This window comes from Leucopleurus acutus, assembly GCF_964270905.1.
Source record: "Leucopleurus acutus genome assembly, chromosome: 18".
NCBI classification, from domain to species: domain Eukaryota; kingdom Metazoa; phylum Chordata; class Mammalia; order Artiodactyla; family Delphinidae; genus Leucopleurus; species Leucopleurus acutus.
In genome coordinates, this window is record NC_139160.1 from 18,573,772 (window position 1) to 18,582,437 (window position 8,666).

The window sequence follows — 8,666 nt, forward strand, 5'->3', positions numbered from 1 at the left end:
ATTTTTAAACCCATGTTCACAGAAGCACTATTCACAATAGCTAAAAGGTGGAAGCAACCCAAGTGTCCATTGACAGATAAATGGACAAGCAAAATGTGGTGTAAACATACAATGGAATATCACTCAGCCCTAAATAGGAAGGCAATTCTGACACCTGCTACAACATGGATGAACCTTGAGGACACTATGCTGAGTGAAATAAGCCAGTCACAAAAAGACAACTATTGTATCATTCCACTTAGATGAGGTACCCAGAGTAGCCAAAATCAGAGACACAAAGTGGCTGCCAAAGGTCGGGGTGGGGGATAGGGAGTTAGGAGATAGGGGACAGAGTTTCAGTTCGGAATGTTGAGAGGTTCTGGAGATGGTGGTGATGGTGGTGGCAGCCCGACAACTTGAATGTACTTAATGCCACTGAACTGTGCACTTAAAATGGTAAATTTTGGGGCTTTCCTGGTGGCGCAGTGGTTGAGAATCTGCCTGCCAATGCAGGGGACACGGGTTCGAGCCCTGGTCTGGGAAGATCCCACATGCCGCGGAGCAACGAGGCCCGTGAGCCACAACTACTGAGCCTGCGCGTCTGGAGCCTGTGCTCCACAACAAGAGAGGCCGCGACAGTGAGAGGCCCGCGCACCGCGATGAAGAGTGGCCCCCGCTCACCGCAACTAGAGAAAGCCCACGCACAGAAACGAACACCCAACACAGCCAAAAATAAATAAATAAATAAATAAAATTTAAAAACATTAAAAAAAAAATGGTAAATTTTGTTGTGTTTTTACAAGTTAAGAAACGGTCACCCCAAAAGTCACATCGTCAAGTCACCCGTTCCGTATGTACCGTTTGTCTTTTCCTCTCTGGGGCCTGGCAACCCTTACATTTTCCCCACTGCCTGACATCCAAACAAGAGAGCCTGGACCACGTCACCCTGTGGGGCTTATCGTTTCCTCTCCTCTCCGGGCTTCCAGGGGTTGGTGGGAAGTCCCTTCACCCGACAGGCCCGGGGCCAGCTGGCACCCGCTAGAGAACAGAATGTGCCTGCTTCTTCCCAAATCCGTGTTTGGTGATGTCACCTTGGCAGTTTTAAGTCATTGGGAGTGGGAGTGTTCACACCAGGGAAATGGGCGAGCGCCACAGACCAGGGCTTTCTGTCCGGGGAGCTGCTTCCAGCGCGTCGCCGCCTCACCCTCGGTCTGACAGGTCCCTCTGCCAGAGGTGCGCCTTATTTGCCAGCAGGAAGGAATGCCCAGGCCATGCCCAACACACCCCACGTGTGCCGCCCGCCTGGCTCAGTCGGGAGATGGAGTGCCCAGGTCCCCGCCGCTCGCCCTCCCGCCTTTGGAACAAAGGACAGTCTTGACTGAGGAGGCTCCGAGAGCAGCTCACAGGCCCCAAGATGGTCAGCTGGGCCACATGGTGGGTCTACCCCGAGAGACCCTTCTCCTCCTTCATTAACACACAGGCAAGTGGGGACACAGGGCCCGGCCTGCACTGCCATAAAGCCCGTACACATCAGGCCCTGCAGCACGCGGCCCGGCCGGCCTTACCGCCGTTGTGGTAGTGCTGCGCGGACTCCTCAAACGACCGGTAGTAGCTCTGCTGGGCGTAGGATGCCAGCTGGTCGGTGTAATCGCCGTGTGGTCCGGGGGGTCTGTCCGGCTCATGGGCTCCGAGGTGGCCTGGCGGTGGCCGTACAGCTCGCCACAGTTGTTCTCCCCCTGGCACAGGTACTCTGGGAGGAGTCTTGCCGGGAGGACTTGCCGCTGCCCCACCGCGCTGCTCCCCTGCCCGCTCCGGCCATCATGGCCATGGACTGGCCTGCGTAGTGCGGGCTCCCGCCCCGCACCCAGCTGTAGCGGGCCGAAGCCGCCTGGGTTGGGCTGCATGTTGATGTTGGCCCAGGACACGTCGTTGCTAATGGCGCCTTGGCCCTGCAAGCGATACGCTCTGCGAGGCCGGTCCCGAGTGGCTGTAGCCGGGCCCCGAGCCCTGGCTGCTGCCTGACGCGCTTGTGGAGGCACTGGGCAGCGCGCTCTGCGCCGTCTGCCGCGTGAACACGTGGTTCGGACCGATGTCGGTCTGCGCCTGCGTGAGGGAGGACGGTGGCAGGCAGGCGGCTGTGGCATCAATGAGGCTGCCCCGGAAGTGCGGGCCCTGGTCAGAGGAGCTCCGGAACAGCCCTCCGCCGGGCGAGGCCCGGCGTCCTGCTCGGGGTGGGCGGCCGTACAGCAGGGACTGCATATTCTGGCTGGAGTTTGAGATCGTGGCCCGGTAGACCAGGTTCCGGTGCAGGGCCCGCTGGTAGTGGGTACACTCACCGTCTTGCCCTTGCTCTGATAGTCCAGGATGAACTGGATCAGGTGGTGGTTCTCATCTAGCATCTTCTGCGTGGTTTGCTGCATGACTTCTCCTTTGCCTCTCTGCCGGGCGAATGCGAAGGCCACCGACATGGTGGCGGGTGCCCCATTATACTTTTTAAATTAAAACGATGCGAAAGCCTTTCTTACTTTGAGGGATGTCTCAGCACCCTTGTAATATCTCTCATGATTTTTTTTTAATGAAATATAGTAGACTTACAATGTTGTATTAATTTCTGCTGAACGGCACAGTAAGTAATTCAGTTATACATATATATACATTCTTTTTTATGTTCTTTTCCATTATGGTTTATCTCAGGATATTGAATACAGTTCCCTGTGCTATACAGTAGGAGCTTGTTTATCAATTCTATATATCATAGTTTGCATCTGCTAACCCCAAACTCCCAATCCATCCCTCCCGCCATCCCCTCCTCCCCTTTTGGTAACAGTAAATTTGTCTTCTATGTCTGTGAGTCTGTTTCATAGATAGGTTTATTTGTGCCATATTTTAGATTCCACATATAAGCGATATCATATGGTATTTGTCTTTCTCTTTCTGACTTACTTCAGCTAGTATGATAATCTCTAGGTCTATCCATGTTGCTGTAAATGGCATTATTTCATCCCTTTTTATGGTGAGTATTGTTCCATTGTATCTATGTACCACATCTTCTTTATCCATTCATTTGTCGATGGACATTTAGGTTGTTTCCATGTCTTGTCTATTGTGAATAGTGCTGCTGTGAACATGCAGCACTATTCACAATAGTGCATGTATCTTTTTCAATTATAGTTTTGTCTGGATATATGTATGCCCAGGAGTGGGATTGCTGGATCATATGGTAATTCTCTTTTTGGTTTTTTGAGGAACCTCCATACTGTTTTCCATAGTGGCTGCACCAACTTACATTCCCACCAGCAGTGTAGGAAGGTTCCCTTTTCTCCACACCCTCTCCAGCATTTGTTATTTGCAGACTTTTTAATGACAGCCATTCTAACCAGTGTGAAGTGGTACCTCACTGTGGTTTTGATTTGCATTTCTCTAACAATCAGTGATGTTGAGCATCTTTTCATGTGCCTATTGGCTGTCTGTATGTCTTTTAAAAAACTTTTTAACATCTTTATTGGAGTATAATTGCTTTACAATGGTGTGTTAGTTTCTGCTTTATAACAAAGTGAATCAGCTACACATATACATATATCCCCATATCTCCTCCCTCTTGCGTCTCCCTCCCACCCTTCCTATCCCACCCGTCTAGGTGGTCACAAAGCACCAAGCTGATCTCCCTGTACTATGTGGCTGCTTCCCACCAGCTATCTATTTTACATTTGTTAGTATATATAAGTCCGTGCCACTCTCTCACTTCATCCCAGCTTACCCTTCCCCCTCCCTGTGTCTTCAAGTCCACTCTGTATGTCTGCGTCTTTATTCCTGTCCTGCCCCTAGGTTCTTCAGAACCTTTTTTTTTTTTTTTTAGATTCCATATATATGTGTTAGCATACGGTATTTGTTTTTCTCTTTCTGACTTACTTCACTCTGTATGACAGACTCTAGGTCCATCCACCTCACTACAAATGACTCAATCTTGTTTCTTTTTATGGCTGAGTAATATTCCATTGTATATATGTGCCACATCTTCTTTATCCATTCATCTGTCGATGGACACTTAGGTTGCTTCCATGTCCTGGCTGCAATGAATATTGTGGTACATGACTCTTTTTGAATTATGGTTTTCTCAGGGTATATGCCCAGTAGTGGGATTGCTGGGTTGTATGGTAGTTCTATTTTTAGTTTTTTAAGGAACCTCCATGCTGTTCCCCATAGTGGCTGTATCAATTTACATTCCCACCAACAGTGCAAGAGGGTTCCCTTTTCCCCACACCCTCTCCAGCATTTATTGTTTCTAGATTTTTTGATGATGGCCATTCTGACTGGTGTGAGATGATATCTTGTAGTTTTGCTTTGCATTTTTCTAATGATTAGTGATGTTGAACATCTTTTCATGTGTTTGTTGGCAATCTGTATATCTTCCTTGGAGAAATGTCTGTTTAGGTGTTCTGCCCATTTTTGGATTGGGTTGTTTGTTTTTTTGATACTGAGCTGCATGAGCTGCTTGTAAATTTTGGAGATTAATCCTTTGTCAGTTGATTCATTTGCAAATATTTTCTCCCATTCTGAGGGTTGTCTTTTCGTCTTGTTTATGGTTTCCTTTGCTGTACAAAAGCTTTTAAGTTTCATTAGGTCCCATTTGTTTATTTTTGTTTTTATTTCCATTTCTCTAGGAGGTGGGTCAAACAGGATCTTGCTGTGATTTATGTCATAGTGTGTTCTGCCTATGTTTTCCTCTAAGAGTTTTATAGTTTCTGGCCTTACATTTAGGTCTTTAATCCATTTTGAGTTTATTTTTGTGTACGGTGTTAGGGAGTGTTCTAATTTCATTCCTTTACATGTAGCTGTCCAGTTTTCCCAGCAACACTTATTGAAGAGCCTGTCTTTTCTCCATTGTATATACTTGCTTCCTCTATCAAAAATGAGGTAACCATATGTGCGTGGGTTTGTATGTCTTCTTTGAAGAAATGTCTATTTAGGTCTTCTGTCCATTTTTCGATTGGGTTGTTTGCTTTTTTGTTGTTGAGTTGTATGAGCCATTTGTATCTCATGATTTTTAAGGGTTTACATTTCTGAGATCCTACCACAAACAGTGACTATCTGATATGGGAATTTAAAAAAAAGTCTCATGCCAGGAATCAAATATTAATCTGGTACCATGTCTTTATTCTATAGTGTCTTCCTGTTTCTCCTTCTACAATTGGAAACATTGACCTGTTTTCAGTATTTGGTAAAGGCTTCCAGAAAACTGTACATAAGATTAGATTCTGAAAAGTCAGCCTCACATTAACCATCTGTAGAGCTAACACATGCTAAGCAATGATTTGTAAATGTGAACATGAAAATTTTGGGAAATACCCAATGCTAAATTAAGTCATTCAAACTCAGCAGAGGGCTTCCCTGGTGGCGCAGTGGTTGAGAGTCTGCCTGCTGATGTGGCGAACGCGGGTTCGTGCCCCGGTACGGGAAGATCCCGCGTGCCGCGGGGCGGCTGGGCCCGTGAGCCAAGGCCACTGAGCCTGCGCGTCCGGAGCCTGTGCTCTGCAGCGGGCGGGGCCGCAGCAGTGAGAGGCCCGCCTACCAAAAAAAAAAACCTCAGTAGAGTATGCCCATATTAGCCTGTTTAAAGATATTGGCAAGTTAGTTGGTATTTGCACTGCGTAAAGGAAGATGGTTTACACAAGGAAATGCATTGCAAAGGAACTCAGAAAATGGTTGAAAGGGAGTTGCTGAGTTTGATAATAACAGCCACCAAAATCATCTCACTTATTCCCCTGGCTTTGGTTCCCAAATAACAGAGCAATCTTCCCACTTAAATTTGGCTTTGTAGGTGCCACACAGAGACCAATGGGCATGGGGATTCCAGTGTTCTTTTTTTTTTTTTTTTTTTTTTGCGGTACGCGGGCCTCTCACTGTTGTGGACTCTCCCGTCGCGGAGCACAGGCTCCGGACGCACAGGCTCATCGTCCATGGCTCACGGGCCCAGCCGCTCCGCGGCACGTGGTATCTTCCCGGACCGGGGCACGAAGCCGTGTCCCCTGCATCGGCAGGCAGACGCTCAACCACTGCACCACCAGGGAAGCCCCCCAGTGTTCTTAATGATTATATTTCTCAATGAAAATAATAGATGTTCCAGTTTATATATTATTTTTTTGTGAATTTGATTAATGTTAATTGGCACCCTAGAGTCTGTCTCTAGGTACACCAATAGAAGTGACCCTCCAGCCATAAAGTTAAGGACTAGACTCTAAATGAGATGACCAAGGACACTGTCATCCCCTGAGACCCTGACTGGCTCCCAGCCTAGACAAGAGCTCTGTCTCAACTTTCTTTTACTGCCGCATATTGGATTGATAACATGGTTTGAGAAGGCAATGTCAGTGACCTTAATGTTCTGAGCCAAAATCATCCAGTGGCACAGTCTGACAACCTGAATATGTTTTTTCAGCTGAAACAAGCAAGTGGTTGCAGCAGTCACCACAGCAACGGTGTGGCTGGAATTTTCAACTGAGGAATAAGGGCAGTTGTGAGGATGGCTTCACCTGGAACTAACAGTGACTAACTTTTAAGATTAGCCTCCTGGGAATCCTTTATGTTTTTTCTAGTAAACATAAATACACACTGTGATTGTTCTTCAACATGAAACACTGCTCTTGACTTTCACTCAATACTACTACTCCTTTTCTTTTTCTGGATTTTATAAATGCTAAGCAAATCCTCATAATAGGCTCCAATTTAAAGGATGGGAGAAAAGTGAAGAATTTGTTTCAGGCTACAGAAAAACATAGGTTTTATCTAATTTTCAACTCTGCATTCCTGAATTTTTCCTTTGTTATCTAACTACCAGGCTGCACTTATTTCCATTTTGAAAGAAAGGCAAAATAAGACGCTAAGGGGAGTAGAATAGTGAACTTGAAGAGTTGTTTAGAATCTATTCTATGAAGTCAGAGTCTTTTTTTTTTTTAATGTATTTATTTATTTATTATTTATTTTTGGCTGCATTGGGTCTTAGTTGCTGTGTGCGGCTTTCTCTAGTTGCAGCGAGCAGAGGCTACTCTTTGTTGCGGTGCGTGGACTTCTCATTGCAGTGGCTTCTCTTGTTGCGGAGCACGGGCTCTAGGTGCGCGGGCTTCAGTAGTTTTGGCTCGCGGGCTCTAGAGCACAGGCTCAGTAGTTGTGGCGCATAGGTTTAGTTGCTCCGCGGCATGTGGGATCTTCCCGGACCAGGGCTCGAACCTGTGTCCCCTGCATTGGCAGGTGGATTCTTAACCACTACTCCACCAGGGAAGCCCCAGAGTCTTTTTAAAAAGTTTTTTTCACACTATGGACATACCAATGCTAAAATCAAATTGATAAAGCTTAAATTCACATCAGGAACCAAAGACTGGGGAAAAATAATCAGGAAAGGGATTTTCCTGGTGGCGCAGTGGTTAAGAATCTGCCTGCCAATGCAGGGGACACAGGTTCAATCCCTGGTCTGGGAAGATCCCACATGCAGTGGAGCAACTAAGCCCATGTGCCACAACTACTGAGCCTGCGCTCTAGGGCCCGTGTGCCACAACTACTGAGCCCGTGTGCCACAACTACTGAAGCCCACCTGCCTAGAGCCCATGCTCCACAACAAGAGGAGCCACCGCAAGAAGAAGCTCACGCACCGCAACGAAGAGTAGCCCCTGCTCACTGCAACTAGAGAAAGCCCGCGCACAGCAACGCAGACCCAACGCAGCCAAAAATAAATAAATAAATAAAAATCAGGAAAGCTTTATCACACAATTCAGACATGTACTCAAAATTTCCCATAATAGCCTATTATTGGGAAATAAAGGGAAGATAAATAAGAAAGGTATGTGAAGTGGCCTGAGAGTGGTGACTGCAGAATTATATAATAATAAGAAATATTTTTTCAGCTAGATTAGTGTTTGGAAATACATATGAAGTAAAATTGTCACTGAAAAATATATTATGTTGGGCAGTTATGTTATTTTATGCAGCTCTAAACATAATTATGATTGGGATCTAGAAAATAGAAAATAACTTTGTTTTTTCCCCCAGCTTTGTTGAGGTAATATTGGCAAATAAAAACTGCATATATTTTAGGTGTGCAATGTGATATTTTGATATATGTATACATATATCAAATTAACCCAACTAACTCAACTAACACAATCGGCTATATATTGATAGTACTGTATTGTAATAGGTTTATAATACTTTTCACACAAATAATACATAAAAAACAAACACAAAAAACAAACACACAAAAAACAAACACAAACACAAAAAACAAACACAAAATTAAAAATTTTTAATCTTACAGGACAGTACCTTGGAACACACAGGAGTACCAGCTACATCCCTACTGCTTTTACGCTTGCTTCTGACATCCTGGGCTTGAAATAAAGATACTGTACTACTGTACTCTATACAGTACTGTAAAGTACACAAAAGCACAACCACTTGTAGAGGATGCACGCACATAACAATGTCTGCCAGACACATGAACTAACTTACGTGATTGGACATGCGAACACATGTTCGCATCGTTGAAAGTTCGCAACTTGAAGGTTCGTATGTAGGGGACTTACTGTATTGTTGTGTTTCAGGGAATAGGGAGGCCTGAGGGGAGAGAGAGAGATGGGGGAACAGTCAGAACATGCACAACACTTGTTGTTTAAGTTCACCATTTTATATGGGTGCAG

At 45.6% G+C, this 8,666-nt stretch overlaps 1 pseudogene across 1 annotated transcript; it reads right to left on the reverse strand.

The window, feature by feature from the left end:
- Positions 1–1,509: 1,509 nt before the first annotated feature.
- LOC309974922 (calcium-responsive transactivator-like) lies at positions 1,510–2,447 on the reverse strand (annotated as a pseudogene). Its single transcript has one exon. The product of its transcript is annotated as a calcium-responsive transactivator-like (transcript).
- Between the last annotated feature and the right edge of the window lie 6,219 nt (positions 2,448–8,666).